This window comes from Pleurodeles waltl, chromosome 4_2, assembly GCF_031143425.1.
Source record: "Pleurodeles waltl isolate 20211129_DDA chromosome 4_2, aPleWal1.hap1.20221129, whole genome shotgun sequence".
Taxonomy (NCBI): Eukaryota; Metazoa; Chordata; class Amphibia; order Caudata; family Salamandridae; genus Pleurodeles; species Pleurodeles waltl.
In genome coordinates this window covers 553,151,562-553,165,539 of record NC_090443.1, presented here as the reverse complement: position 1 = coordinate 553,165,539, position 13,978 = coordinate 553,151,562, and the positions used below count along the sequence as shown (strand labels likewise).

Sequence of the window (13,978 nt, the reverse complement as noted above, 5' to 3'; positions counted from 1 at the left end):
GAAAACCCTCCAACAACCACATCAACAAAAAAGCCACCTGGTTCACCAACAACCTCCAAGCCTCCAAACGCCACTGCCGAAAACTCAAGCAAATATGGCTACTCGAACGCACTCTAGACAACCACACGGCACTCAAGGATGCCACATGCAAACACCACCAACTCATCAGGCTCGCAAAAAGATCCTCCTTCAAAACCCACCTAGAAAACAACGCCCACGACTGTAAAGAACTTTTCAGCATCGTAAAAGAACTCTCCAACCCAAACGCCACCGGCAACGACATCACCCCCTCCCAAGAACTATGCGACGCCCTAGCAACCGCCTTCCACCAAAAAATCACAGACATCCACGACAGCGTCAACTCCCCTCACACTCCGGACGCTCCTACCCCACCCACCACGAACTCCAACCGCTCCAGCCAACTGACCTCCTGGACCAACATCAGCAACGATGATACCCACAAGACCATGAACTCTATCCACTCCGGATAACCATCAGACCCCTGCCCACACCACATCTTCAACAAAGCAGACACAGCCATCGCACCACACCTACGGAAAGCCATCAACATCTCCTTCGAAACTGCAAGATTCCCGGAAAGCTGGAAACATGCCAAAATCAACGCCCTTTTCAAGAAACCAAAGGCGGACCCCAAGGACCTGAAAAACTTCTGGCCCATCTCTCTGCTCCCTTTCCCGGCGAAGGTCATCGAGAAAATCGTCAACACTCAGCTCACTCGGTACCTCGAAGACAACAACATCCTCGACCCCTCCCAGTCCGGCTTCAGATGCAACCACAGCACCGAAACCGCCCTCCTCGCCGCCACAGACGACATCAGAAGCCACCTCGACAATGGAGAAACATCAGCCCTCATCCTCCTAGAACTATCAGCCGCCTTTGACACCGTCTGTCACCACACCCTAAAATCCTGCCTCCACGCAGCAGGAATCCAGGACCAAGCCCTCGAATGGGCCACATCTTTCCTCACTGGCAGAACCCAAAGAGCCCGCCTCCCCCCATACCAATCCAAAGCCTTCAACATCATCTGCGGCGTACCCCAGGCTCATCCCTCAGCCCGACGCTGTTCGACATCTACATGGCCCCCCTCGCACAAGTGGCCCGCCAGCACAACCTCAACATCATCTCCTACGCCGACGACACCCAACTCATCCTCTCCCTCACCAAGGACCCGCACACCACCAAAACCAACCTCCACGAGGGACTAAAAGCCATCGCCGACTGGATGAGAGACAGCCGGCTAAAACTGAACTCGGACAAAACAGAGGTCCTCATCCTTGGGCGCACCCCCTCCGCCTGGGACAACTCATGGTGGCCGTCCACGCTGGGTCCCCCACCGACAACCACCGACAGAGCACGAAACCTCGGCTTCACCCTCGACTCCTCACTCTCCATGTCAAAGCAGGTCAGTGCCATCTCCTCCTCCTGCTACAACACCCTCTGCATGCTTCACAGAGTTTACAAATGGATCCCAACAGAAACAAGAAAAACAGTAACCCAGGCCCTCGTCAGCAGCAGACTCAACTACAGCAACGCCCTCTACACCGGTATCTCATCCAAACTCCTCCAATGCCTCCAACGCATCCAAAACACCTCCGCCCGACTCATCCTCAACATCCCTCGCCACTGCCACATCACCCCCCACCTAAGAGACTTTCACTGGCTCCCCGTCAACAAGAGGATCACCTTCAAGCTCCTCACCCACGCACACAAGGCACTCCACAACACTGGACTATCATACCTGAACCACAGACTCAGCTTCTACACCCCCACCTGACATCTCCGCTCCGCTAACCTCGCCCTCGCCTCCATCCCCCGCATCCGACGCAAATCTTCCGGCGGCAGATCATTCTCGTACCTCGCCGCCAAGACCTGGAACACCCTCCTGCCGGATCTACGACAGACCCAGGACCTTCTTTCCTTCAGAAAACTCCTCAAGACTTGGCTCTTCGAGCAGTAGCAGCACCTCCCCCCCCAGCGCCTTGAAACCCTCACGGGTATGTAGCGCGCTTTACAAATTGTCTGATTGATTGATTGATTGTTCTCTGGTCTAATTCCCACTCGTGGGAAGATGTCGCCAACCTGCTTAGCGAATTCGCAATGGTATTCTGTAGGCCTGGGACATGCTCCACTGTTATGTGGACTGAGTGGTGAATGCACCATTTCCAAATGGTTTGCGCTTCTCGAGAAAGTATGTGAGAACGTGTTCCTCCCTGCTTGTTTAGATAGTGCCTGGTGGTGGTACTGTCTGTCCAGACAAGCACTGCTGATCCTCGTATCCTCGGAAAGAAGGCTTGCAAGGCATGATAGACCGCTCTCAGCTCGAGAAGGTTTACGTGGAAAAGATGGTGAGAAGGTGGCCACCTGCCGCTCACCCGAAGGTCCTGCAGGCATGCGCCCCATCCTGTGAGCGATGCATCAGTAGTTACAATCATTGGAGGAATTTGTGCCAAAAAGCTGAGTCCTTTAGAAATGTTCTCGGGAATTGTCCACCAATCCAGAGAGTGGACCATGCGCGGTGTTATGAGGATGGTATCCTCGAAGAATCCTCATGCTTGCATCCATTGCCTGTCCAGCTCCTCCTGAATTGGGCGCATGCGCAGGCGGCAGAATGGAATGAGGCTTATACATGACGCCATCATGCCCAGTAAGGACTTGTACCGCCGAACTGAAAGACACCTTTTTCTTTGGAAGCGCCTTACCAGTTGTATTAACCTTGCTTGTCTGTCCGGCGCTGGATAGGCTTTGGCCTGTTGAGTGTCTAAGATAGCCCCTAGGAGGGCTAACCGAGTGGATGGCTGTAGGAACGATTTTTCGTTGTTGAGCATAAGGCCTAATTCCTTGAAAAGTCGCAGAATCGCCTTGACTGAGTTTTCTGCTAACCTGACATCTGGAGCTTTTACTAGCCAGTCGACGAGATAGGGAAAAACCTGGTGTTTGTTTCTCCTTAGGTAGGCCGCCACTGGGGCTAGACATTTGGTGAAGATTCGTGGTGCTGAACGTAGGCCAAAGGGAAGGATCTTGAACTGGAAGTGTTTGCCATTGACCACAAACCTCAGGTACTTTATGTGTAGCAGATGTATGGAAATGTGTAAGTACGCGTCCTGAAGGTCTAGAGAGGCCATGTAGTCTGCTCTGTTCAGAAGCTGGAGAACGTGTTGTAGGGTGACCATCCAAAATGTTTGTTTCTTGAGGTACTTGTTCAGCTCCCGTACATCCAGAATTGGCTTCCATAGGTGAGACTTCTTTCGGAAGAGAAAGAATCAGGAGTAGAAACCCTCTACCCTCTAGGAATGCGGAACAGACTCTACAGCCCCTTTCTTCAGCATGGTTATTACCTCCAAGCGGAGCAGACAAAGGTGTTTTTATTCGGACTGGGTTAGAGGCATTGAAGGGGGAATCTGGGGGAATTCCAACAGGTGTCCGAATTGGACGACATCCAGCACCTACTTATCTTTCGTTATTTGTTGTCAGCGTTGGATATGATTTTTAAAAATTCTGTGATAAATTGTAGGAGAAGAGTGTAGAGGATGTGTCATTAGACAGTCATTGTCTACGTGTGGATTCCTTAGACTGTCACCCCGACTTGTTCTTGTAGGGCCTGGTATAGGCTGCAGGAGGCGGTTGCCTCCGCTGGTATTGTGTCCTAGAAGGCTGGAATGTGGAGGAATAGGATGGATACCTATATTGCTGGTATCCTCCGCGAAAGAAGGTTGACCTCTGCCCCTAGCACCACAAAAGGGCACTTTCCTGTATTGCAGAGTGCCTAAGGATTTTGCCGTCTCCGTATCAGATGTAATGGTTTGAAGAGCGTCGTCGACTTGCTTCCCAAACAGTGCTTCCCCGTCATATGGAAGATCCAGAATTTTTGTCTGTACTTCGGGACGGAAGTTAGCGGCTTTGAGCCATCCTTGACGCCTCAAAACAGCTGAACCCGCGAGTAATCTGAAGCCCATCGCTGCTATATCTAGTGCACAATCGATGATCTCTGCTGAAGATCGCTGGCCCTCTATGGGTACTTTCCTGGCTTCTGTTTTGGAAGCATCTGAAAGCTCTTCCAATGATTCGGACATGTCTGACCAGAGCTGTCGATCATATCTGCCAAGTAGAGCAAGGGAATTGGCCGCCCTTACTACAATAGCGGACATGGAGGAGAAACGCTTGCCGATGTTATCTAAGCGTCTCCCCTTTTTATCTGGCGGTGTCAATGGCGTAGAGGGGTTCCTGGAGCGACGTTAGGCAGCTTGCGAAATCACAGAGTCTGGCTTCGGGTGGCCTGAGAGGCAAGTCCGAGCATCCTCCGTGGGTTTATATTTTTTGTCCAGTCTCGGCAGCACTGCAGGGACCGTTGCCGGATTCTGCATAATTTTCAGGCCCTGGCTCCAAACATGGTCTATGATGGGTACAGCTCTGACCATCTTCCTGTGGGGTTCTTCAAAATCATAGAGGAAGCAATCCTGCTGAGTTGCGGGCATTGGAAGATGAAACTGCGTGGTGGCATGCTCAAGCAGGTTATGGAAGTCACCTATATCTTCAGGTGGGGACTCTACCACGGGTGCTGTAGGAGAAGCAGGTGCCGGTATGATGTAATCATCCGACTCATCGTTGTCAGGCTGTATTTCACCTTCCTCTGCATCCTCATTGGAGGAGACCTGATTCCTTGGTGTGGAAAGAACAGAATGCTTTGATCTTGGCTGAGGTGTACGATGCGGCTGCTGCAAGTGAGGAGTTGTTGGTTGAGGCAGAAGTATCGGTTCTTGAACCAACTAAGTCTTTGCTGGAAAACGTTCCTGTAAGTCTGACAACATTGCTTGAAGTTTGAATCAAGCCCAGGGGGAAGACCTTCTAGCCCCGGCTTCTCATAACAGCTTTGCGTATAGTATGAAGCATTGTCATCTGAGTATTATTGGCATTTAACCCTTAACTGGGAAGGGCTGCTGGCTACTTCAAAAATACCCTCCTCATCTGAGTCATCGTCATCTAAGAGATGTGAGGGTAAAAGGCTGGAAACCTTGCTAGGGGACGTGTCTGAGGGCATTAGGTGATACTTCTTTGCCGTCCTTTGTTCATCCTGGTCCGCTGATGAAAACAGAGGCAAGGAACATGGTCTCTGCACTTTCGCTGCAGTCTTCGCCATCGACGAGAGATATGCCGCCGAGGGTGGTGGCGTTGATGGGGGTATCGTCGACAAGAGCGTCAACGGAACGGTTGTCGTTGACGGTGGGACTGCCATCGTCAGTGGAAACAGCGTCGATGAGGCCGTCGCCGGCGGGGTCGTCGATGGAAGCGTCAACGGTATCAACGCCGACGGTGAAGATATAGGACGTGCCGTCGACGAGAATTAGCATACCGTCGACGAAGAGCCGGATTTCACCATAGACACAGTGTGGCGATGGTGGTAGTCGTCATCAGGACCTGAGCCGTCGACAGCGCCATCGTCGACGATGATCCTGTCGACGGCGCAGAAGTTGGTTTTTTGAAGGTATGCTTTACCTTGAATGGTGGTGTTGATGACTCAGAGACAGGCTTCTTTTTTTACTTTAAGTCTGAAGCTATTGGGGGTCATTCTGACCATGGCGGTAAAATCCGCCAGGGCCAACGACCGCGGGAGCACCGCCAACAGGCTGGCGGTGCTCCCATGGGCATTCTGACCGCAGCGGTACAGCCGCGGTCAGAAACGGAAAACCGGCAGTGTACCGCTGGTTTCCCGCTGCCCTGGGGAATTCTCCATGGCGGCGCAGCTTGCTGCGCCGCCATGGGGATTCCGACCCCCATACCGCCATCCTGTTCCTGGCGGTTTTGGCTGCCGGGAACAGAATGGCGGTATGGGGTGTCTTGGGGCCCCTGGGGGCCCCTGCAGTGCCCATGCCAATGGCATGGGCACTGCAGGAGCCCCCATAACAGGGCCCCACAAAGATTTTCAGTGTCTGCCATGCAGACACTGAAAATCGCGACGGGTGCAACTGCACCCGTCGCACCCCTTCCACTCCGCCGGCTCCATTCGGAGCCGGCATCCTCATGGAAGGGTGTTTCCCGCTGGGCTGGCGGGCGGCCTTCTGGCGGTCGCCCGCCAGCCCAGCGGGAAACCCAGAATACCCGCGGCGGTCTTTTGACCGCACAGCGGTATTCTGGCGGTCCCCGCCAGGCCGGCGGCTTCCGCCGCCGGCCGGGATCAGAATGACCCCCTTAGTCTTCATCCTTGAAGGGCTACCAATTTTTCAGGACACCTCAGTAGATTTTTTAAAAGCTTTCCTGGGTCTTTCCTCTGAAGAAACTTCAGATTGTCGTTTGACAGGTGTTTTCACCACAGAAACAGAAGAAGAGGCACTGTCTTCATCAGAAACTGGACTGTCTCTGGATTTCAATTTTTTTAGCCAGATGAGAAGACGACCCTCTCTTCCCTTAATAGTCTTAGTTAAAAAGGTTCTACATACCTTACAGTCTCTAGGTTTATGGTTATGATAGAGACAATATATGCAGTCCTTATGCTGGTCATCCACATGCAGCCTTTTCTTCATGCAGGTAGCACAGGCTCTAAAAAGTCCTTCTTAGGTGTCTCTGACATGGTAGCCAGGTTGACCCACCTTGAACGATTTCTGAAGAGAAAAAGTATCCAAATCTCTTCAGAAAGGATTTCTGAGAGAAAAACTGATCACATCTCAGAGGAGACTCCTTATCACAACGTGCGGTGGAAAATCTGAGGGAAATCAGCTCCTCACAGGAGGGTTCTAGAGGGTGGTGTGAGCTGATTGGTTGTCTGTTAAGTTTGGTCCTTTTTTATAAAACGACTATATGATGTTACTAAATTAAGAGGTCTAGTGCCTCTGAGCTTTATATGTAATTAAGCATGGCTTTTGTATTACACCGGGGGCTTCCATCTTGACAACGGAGAATGACTCAATCATGTGAATCTATGAAAGTTCCAATACTGGAGTAAGATGGAGTGAGTCACTGCATGGTGACAGTGGAAGAGATTTGAGGGAAAGGTGGTTTTCCCCTATCTCTGTAGTCATTCCTTATATAGGATCCCTTGTAAAATCCTCTTTGAGATGATGTGGGGGGTTGCCCTTTACTGTATGATAGTGAAGTTTCAGATGTAGAGGGCTTAGTGGCTGTTTTAAACTGAGGCCTGTGAAAAGTACCACGCAAGGCAGGGAGTTGGAACACTGCGTTGTTGTGCATTTCGTATGTGCAGCCATTACGTTTATTATGTGTATGTATCAGTCATGCACCGTTCCAGTTCTCTTTTCCCTGATGTCATCGCTGACATAGTGGGGTTCTGGAACAGTGACAGACAGAGGGTGAGTGAGAGAAAGAGCAGCTTTGCGGAGCGAACTTCACTCAGCTTTGGTGTCTCCCTCCTTTGTTTGAATTAACTAATTAATCTTGTTTACTCACCACGGTGACAGAGATATTCATTACAGGAACTGGCGACGAGCCGGAGAACTTGTAGCGAACCCAGAAGAACTTCTTGTACCGCAAGTATTACGGAAACAAATTTTCAAGCTTTTAATAATTTATGTACGGTGATTTCCGATGCATGGAAACTTTATTTTCGGCCCGACAGAGCGATTGCCAGTTATTTTTAAGATTAAGCTCCATTTTCAGATGTGTTGTGCATTTTGTCTCTGTGACGGTTACAACAAATGCCCTCATGGATTTTGCCACTTTGTTCTTCTTTATCTTTTCTAACACCTGATCTAAAGGTGATCTTTATCAAATGGTACATTTAAGACTGTCTGTTGTACCCCCTGCTTGAAACCTGGAATGCTAAGCCACTCATATCGGCATAAAAGGACTCTTTATTTATTCCTCTTGCAGCGGATGGAATTGTTGGATTTTAGTTGCCCCTCACTAACAACTTCCAGGCTTCTTTTCCTGTGCTTCTCTGCGAGGTACTGGAAAAGCTCCTCCATTTCGTCCTAGTGGGCACGATCGTATCTGGCAAGTAGACCTTGAGTATTGGCGATATGCCAGTGATTGGCCAACCTGAGCAGCAACATGCTTGCCAGAAGCCTCACTGAGCCTGCTCTACTTATTAGGAGGCGGTACATCATGAATCGTGAATTAGCTCCTTTACTGGCATTAGATACCACTAAAGAGTCAGCAGGTATGTGACCTTTAATAAGTACTGGGTCAGATGGGGGAGGCCTTATATTTTTTCTCCACCCACTGAGTGATAATGCGTGCTCTAGCGGGGTCTTGGAAAATATCATCCGCATGCCTCCACAAACCTTTAAACATGTATTGTGTGGACTTATGGGAATTGGTAAGTGTTTCAAAATGAACAGGTTTGATAATAAGCAACGCAATGCCTCTACCGGCTTAGCAGTAGGTGATTGGGTCATAATCAAGAATCCAGTAAAAGTGAGGAAGGGAGAATCCAATTTTTCAGAACCAAGACAAATTCTCAAGATAAGCAAGGGAGCAGCACTGGTAACAGGTAAAGGTTGGTGGAATCAAATACATTTTTATGTACATCTGCAAATTATGTAAAGTATGTGGCATTTGTTATAAATCCACAGTTGGGCAGGATGGTATCCACTACAGAAGCGCATAATGCCACTGGCCCTGATCATTGTTTATTGTTTTTATCAACAATCTATTAATGAAAGGTAAACAAAACCCAAACATTCTAATTCCAATCAGTGCCGATTGTTAACTGCACTATGAATGGAATAGCTACAACAGTTTCTCCTGTCTACAGAAGAATGTTTTTGACATTCTTAGCTACATTACTAAGTATTGCTTAACTATGTAGTTAAGAAGGCAATCAGACAATATAGGGGCATATTTATACTCCGTTTGCGCCGGAATTGCGTCGTTTTTTTTGACGCAATTCCGACGCAAAACTAACTCCATATTTATACTTTGGCGTTAGACGCGTCTAGCGGCAAAGTCCATGGAGTTTGCGTCATTTTTTAGCGTGGACACCTACTTTGCGTTAATGATATGCAAGGTAGGCGTTCCCGTCTAAAAAAGTGACTCCGAGGCATGTGCGCCGTATTTACACTCCCGGGCAAAATTCACGCCCGGGAGTGGGCGGGTCAAAAAAAATGACGTCCAGCCGCTTTTGCGCCGTTTTTTAGCGCCTGGACAAGGCAGGCGTTAAGGGACCTGTGGGCTCGGAAGGAGCCCAGAGGTGCCCTCCCATGCCCCCAGGGACACCCCCTGCCACCCTTGCCCACCCCAGGAGGACACCCAAGGATGGAGGGACCCATCCCAGGGAACTTAAGGTAAGTTCAGGTAAGTATATATATATATATATTTTTGTGGCATAGGGGGGCCTGATTTGTGCCCCCCTACATGCCACTATGCCCAATGACCATGCCCAGGGGACAGAAGTCCCCTGGGCATGGCCATTGGGCAAGGGGGCATGACTCCTGTCTTTGCTAAGACAGGAGTCATTTCAATGGGGTTTGGGAGTCGAAAAAAATGGCGCAAATCGGGTTGAGGTGAAAAATTTGCCTCAGCCTGACTTGCCCCATTTTTTGGCGCCCAAGCTCCATATTCCCCTACGCCGGCGCTGCCTGGTGTACGTCATTTTTTTTCACGGACACGCTAACGCCGGCTAACGTCATTGAATAAATACGGCGCCCGCATGGTGCTTCAGAATGGCGTTAGCCGGAGCTAATTTTTTTGATGCAAAACTGCGTTAGCGCAGTTTTGCGTCAAAAAGTATAAATATGGCCCATAGTCTTTTGCTCGAATGGGAATTTACCTTTAAAAAAACAAAAGACATGAGGCGTCTGGCAAAACAGGAACAGATCATTTAATTAAACATTGCAGCCAAGAAAGCAGATACAGACCCGGGGTCTGAGGACTGCCTCCTAAAAGTACATCAGTTTGCAGTAGGTTTTTATACATTCCTCTGAGTACCATAAAGCAATAAAAATATTCCTTTTTTAGTTAAAAATGTGAACAGTTGTCATAGAGTCATAAATACAGTTTCATATAACTAATGCAGGTGGGCCTCAATCTTGCGTGGACACAATGTGGGCCAGCGAGTATATGTCCAGATGTCCAGTCTGAGTGGCGCGTAGTGACTGCGTCTACTGTGTGTGCTGTGTTGTGTTTGGGTATGTGTTCCTAACTACATGTGGCCCCTAACTTTATGGTGTTTTTGGGAATGCACTAGCCTCTCCGCCCATGTGTGTTTTATTGTTTTATTGGATCCAACCTCCTGGGACCATTGTGGTGTCACTGCACTAAGTTTCCTGTTTGTGCGTTTTCCTGCCTGCTATGTGTTAGCAGGCAGCCTTCTCAGGTCTAGGCCTCACTGCCTGCCTGGACACATAACTTCATTCCGGGGTTGAAGGAGAGTTCACAATGGGGGATCTAATAATGGTGATGCGACTTCGTTTGTGTGTATGAATGTGCTGCTGTACACATCAGCAATGACTGATCCAATATTAACATGTCCATTACTTCAATTACTATTTTTGTTAAACATAGTTTTTACATTAAAAGCATCCAAACAAGGTTGTCTGTCAGTGTGTTTTGTTCTTCACTATCAACTGTTTGCAGGAAACTCTTCCAAACTTTCCAACTCACGTAATTTCTTGTGTAAGGGTCTTTACTCATCCAGCCATGAAGGGAATAAGGGTGTGTGTACCTCCCTCCCTCTAAGTAAAGAGAATGTGGTCACCCCGGTAGTGCAATGCGGGGATGTGTTGTAATTCCACACCGTTCTTTCTACAAACTCACACAATCCAATCCCAATACTATTGTAGTTTGTATGCCGTCTTAAATCACCTTATTACCACCAGGCCATTAGATGTAGATGAATAAAGAGCCTACCTTAAGATGCTTCAAATCCTGGTTGACTAGAAATCCACACATCTTCTCAGACAAAAATGCCCTCATTATGACCCTGGCGGACGGCGGTATTTTGGAGAAAAGTACTGCCAACAGGCAGACGGTACCTTTGCCCAAAATATGACATTGGCGGTTTGGCTTGTACCACTCCGTCTGCCAGGGCGGTAACAGCCTCCAGCCAGGTCGGCCGTCACTGTCCCACAGCGGGATTATGACCCCACCTACCTCCATGGTTTTTGTGGCTTCCTTACCGCTACGAAAACCATGGCGGTAGGAACTATCAGTGACAGAGAATCCCTTTCCAGTCACTGATAGGGGTCTTCCCCGCCCCCCTCCCCTTCCCCAGAGACCTACCCCACCCTTCCCCTCCAGAACCCCCGACATACACGCATTCATGCACCATCATACACACGCACACACACACACACACTCATACCCACATTCATCCGCACATGTATACATCCATTCACACACACATTCACACACACTGACATACATACAGGCACACACACATTCGCACAATACACGCACTCACACATCCACACATGCACACACATACCACACCCAGCACGCACCCACATTCATGCACACACAAACATACACACACACACCCACACAAACACACAACAGCCCCCGCCCCCCTCCCCTGTCGGAGCACCCGACTTACCTGATTTCAGGGGGTCCTCCCGCAGGAGACGGGACACTGCTGCCTGCAGCAGCGTCCGCCAGCAAAACACCGCCAGGCCGTATCATGGGTCATGATACGGTCTGCTGTGGTCTACTGGTGTGGCGCTGCTTCTGGAAGCAGCACCACCATGCTGCCGTCCGCCGCCATGACTGTAGCCGGGATTCCACCATCCTTCTGGCGGAATTCCGGCTATGGTCATAATATGGCAGTCGGTTGGTAGTCATGGCGACGGTCTTTTGGTGGCTGTCGCTGTGGCGGTTTTTACCGCCACTGTCATAATGAGGACCATAGTGTGTACTATTATCAGTCACCACCACTTTAGGTGCTCCCTCAATCAAAAATATTTGCTTAAGGAACTGTATTGTTGAACCAGTGCCAGGTTTATCAACAAATTTGTAATGCATCCAATTGGAATAATAATCCACAACTAAACTCACATATTTCATATTTTTGCCTAGATTCAAAAAGGCAGTGAAAACCCCATCCCAATCTTTTCCCAAGCTCCATCGGGAAGTGGAGAGAGATGTAGTGGTAATTTTGTTGTCCTCCAATGTTTATCCAAAAGCAAACATTCAGGGCACTTGTCTATCAAAATCCAAACCTGAGTGTCTATAGCTGGCCACCAATAATATTGTTTTATCTTCATACAAGTTTTTGTTGTGCCTAAATATCCCAGGTGTGGCCTTTTTATGATTTTGGGCCTCAAATCCGAAAGGGGTACAAATGTATCTCCCCTCATCATAAAATCATTTCCTACTGACAACTTATCTGCTACCTGAGCAAAACCTTTGTTACTCCCCTTGCAGACATCTGGCATCAGGCCACTTACTAGTGGTGTATTTGATGGCTTCTAAGTCCACCTTGTCTTTGGAATATGCACCTTCCCAATCCTTCTCACTTATTGCAGGTTCAAAATCTGCTATGGCATCTACTAGCGCTACACACTCCACATCATCCTCACCTATTTCACCTTCATCATTATCAAGTAGCAACCTTGAAAGGCAGTCTGTCTTGAAGTTTATTTCCCTCCTGAAATGGGCTTAACCACAAAGTTGTGTTCCTGCAATTTAGAAACTAGTCTGGTGAGTCTTGCTGACATATTGTTACCAGTGACTTCATTGAAAATATAAACCAACGGTTTATGGTCAGTGAATAATTCAAACTTACTTCCCCACACGTATGTTTTACATTTCTGTACTGCCCATCCAGGCCAAAGCCTCCCGTTCAATGGTGCTGTAATGGAGTTCAAACTGTTTAAGCACTTTCAACGCCAAAGCTACTGTCTGCTCGTAACCATTAACATTTTGCGAGAGAATAGCACCCAACCCATACTGCCCATACTGCCATCCACTGTTATGACACTTAAACAGTTATTGCAAAACGCATGGAACGCTGGTGCTAAAACAATCATTGTTTTCACTCTTGTGAATGCTAAATTTACATCACTGGTCCACTCAAACCTGTGGCCTTTCCTCAATAATGCTTGCAGCGGTTCTACGGCTCGAGCATGCCTAGCCACAAACCGTGTGTAGTACTCTGCCAACCCAAGAAAGGAACTGAGTGAATCCTTAACTGTTGGTGGTTTGGCTTCCTCTATTGCCCTTACCACAGAGATCTTGGGTTTGATGCCTTCATCTGACACCGTATGACCCAAATACTCCACTTCACTCATGGCATACTTACATTTGACTTGCCTAACAGTCATGCCTCTACTCTCTAGTATCGCCAAGGTTTTCCACAGATGTCATCGTGTTTGGCCAGACACTCTCCATGTATCAGGATGTCATCCTGGTACGCCTGTACTCCCCTCATGTCATGGAACAATGTATCCATCAACTTTTGGAAAACGCTAGCTGCCGAAGCCAATTTAAAAAGGCAACCTGAGGAATTTGTAAGCTCCAAAGAAAGTTGCAAATCTTGTTAATTCTTGGTATTCTGTTGTTAATGCTATTTGGTGATACGCTGATCTTAGGTGGAACATGAAAAACCATCTTGCCCTTCCCAGATTCGCCAGGTAGTCTTGAATCCTGGGTAACAGATAACAATCTATGTTGATATTTTTATTCAGGGCGAGTAAGTAAATGCATAACCTCACCTCACCTGACCTTTTCCGTGCAACAACTTGAGGGGGCTACCCATTGTGAAGAATTAGTGGGTTGTATGATGCCTTGTGTGAACACAGGTTTTGCAATGTATGCTTTAAATCTTCTCTAAAATTGTTAGGGACTGATTGCAACTTGATTGTGACAGGTTGGGCATTGGGTATGAGTCGGATATGGTGTTCCACACTCTTCGCAACCCCCACTCATTCACTGAATACAGATTGGAACTCCATTACTATATCCATCACAGAGTATCAAAATCTACTTGACATACATTTGGTTCCTGCACCCCTAATGGGATTTTATAACACCGGAACAAGGTATTACCCCATTTTTGCCAAATCTCTCCAAC

The 13,978-nt window shown here is 48.4% G+C and overlaps 1 protein-coding gene across 6 annotated transcripts in view; it reads right to left on the bottom strand.

Annotated features, from left to right (window-relative positions):
• LOC138293086 (ADAMTS-like protein 2) overlaps window positions 1–13,978 on the bottom strand; it is a 282,169-nt gene that overhangs the window by 51,816 nt on the left and 216,375 nt on the right. The window lies entirely within an intron of this gene.